Raw genomic sequence first — 2128 nt, forward strand, 5'->3', positions numbered from 1 at the left:
CCACCCCCCCTCAGCGTGCCTGCCGGCAGTGCTGCTCAGCACCCACCCGGCTTTGGAGCAGCTCCAAGGACAGTGCCTGTTTTGCCAGAGATGCTTCCCTCCCCAAAGCTCGGTGTCGGGTGTTGGGCCCCAGCCTGTCGCGGCATTTCCCAAGGTTTCTGCCTCTGCTGTGTTTTGTCTGCTCCCAATCAGTGTCTTTTGTTAGTGTCTTTGCAAAGACGATAAGATCGCTTCCCCCAGCGCCAGCCCGCTGTCAGCCCGCCCGTACCACGGCCATTGTATCCTTGAGCGATCCAGGCGCAGCGGAAAACAGGCGGAGCGGGACTCGCCGGGGAGCTGCCAGGTTCCCCTCGCTGTTGCCTTTGCGAGAGCGTCTCTCCACAGGGAGGTAGGGCAGAGGATGGAGCCATCTCCTGCCACCCAGCTTGCCAATTAATTTTTGGGGGGAGACAGCCTGGAGCGTGGGTGTTGGAGGCGTGGGGATGCTGGGCAGTCCAGGTGGCATTTCCAGCGCCGGCAGTGGAGGACGGGGATGTCGCTCTTTCGCTTGCCGTGATCTGATCCGAGCTGAGTTGTGCAGCCGAGTGTGCTTCATTTTTAATTGCTTTTGGAGAGGGGAGGGCGGGGTTGGCCTCTCCTTGCTGCGGCCTCTGCCCCGGGCAGGTTGCGTGGCTGAGCTCAGCCCTGGCACCCTCCCCTCTGGCTAGGGAGAAATGCGGGCCGGGAAGACCCCAAATGCTGAGCCAGCAGAGATAGGTGGGGATGGCAGTGCTGGCCAGTTGTGTGAGCCTGGCTATGGCTGTGCCAGTGATCCGCTGATGAGGATGGCACCTCACTGCCAAGCGAGCAGCAGGACTGTGCCAGGCTGTGCCAGATGTGCCAGGGAGTGCCAGGCTGCTGCCGCCAAACAGCCAAATCTGGCAGCGTGAGGTTGCTAGTGCATCCATCCCCCCAGGGACCTGCCCCTTTCCCATCAGAGGACCTGGCACCTCGCTGCTCCAGCGCATGGCTGACCCCAGGCTGAGGCATATTTGGATTTTCCTCGTGGCTGTTTTGGCCCTTTTTGGTCTAATCATGATGGTGGCCTCGCAGCATGAGCCCGTGTGGCAGGGACATGGGCACCACGTGTGTACGCGGCTTTATTTGTATGTGCTGCAGCCTGGAGCTGGGGCTGCAGCTTCCCCCCTCCATCCCGCTGTGCAATCATTGCCAGCCAGTATTCGTCAAGTACAAATTACAAACCATTCAACGTCTTAAAGAGCTGCCAGTCAGCTCCCACTCGTTATCCTAATCAAATGCACTAAAAATAGTGACAAAACTTATTAGCGGGGGGAAGGGGAGGCCGTGAAAACAAACCTGCGGTGGGACGAGGCCCCTGCATGCAGCCGCTGGGATGTTCCTCTTATATGAGGTGTGAAACCCGGGATGTTCCCCTTGGATGAGGTGTGAAACCTTGCCCCCAGCTGGGACAGGAGCCTGTTGGGATACTGCTTGGGGCCTTGAAGTGGGGTCTGAATCCCCTCTATGCAGGAGCAGGAACCCCTCGGGGATGGCTGAAGCCTCTGCCCAGCGCTGGGTGAGCAGGGCTGGTTGGAGAGAGAATTTCCTTTCTGTAGGAGAAGAGGGAGCAGTTCCTGCAGGATCTGGGGCTGGGAAAGGGTGGCAAAGCAGGTGAGGGGCAGCCCTGGCTCTGCGGGGCCGTGTCTTGCTCTGCTTTCCTCTTGAAGCTCTGCCCCGAGCTGCTGCTGCTGCTGAGAAGCGTCCCTCTGTCACGCACACTTGTGGCAGAAAACCGTCCTTTTTGAAAAATTTCGCTAAAATATGCTTTTCTGGATGAGTCAGGGCTTGAGCAGCACAGGTTGCTCCCATACCTTGTGCACGGTTTGTGCCGTAGCATTTGTCTCTGCTGATGGGGATGGAGCAGGTGACTCATCCCGGGGGACGAGGTCTCTGGTTGGTGGCCCACCATGCCTACCGCAGGTCGTGGCTGTCCGGAGATGGAGCAACAGGGCTGGAAATGCTGGTGTGTCTGGAGGAACTGGCGTTGCTTTTCCCGTGAAAAATCCCTTGGTGGGCTGAGGGTGTCTGCGCTCCCCTTCCACTCTGGGACATCGCCTGAGGCGGCTCC

The sequence above is a fragment of the Corvus brachyrhynchos genome, unplaced genomic scaffold, assembly GCF_000691975.1.
Source record: "Corvus brachyrhynchos isolate BGI_N302 unplaced genomic scaffold, ASM69197v1 scaffold10, whole genome shotgun sequence".
Lineage (NCBI taxonomy): Eukaryota > Metazoa > Chordata > Aves > Passeriformes > Corvidae > Corvus > Corvus brachyrhynchos.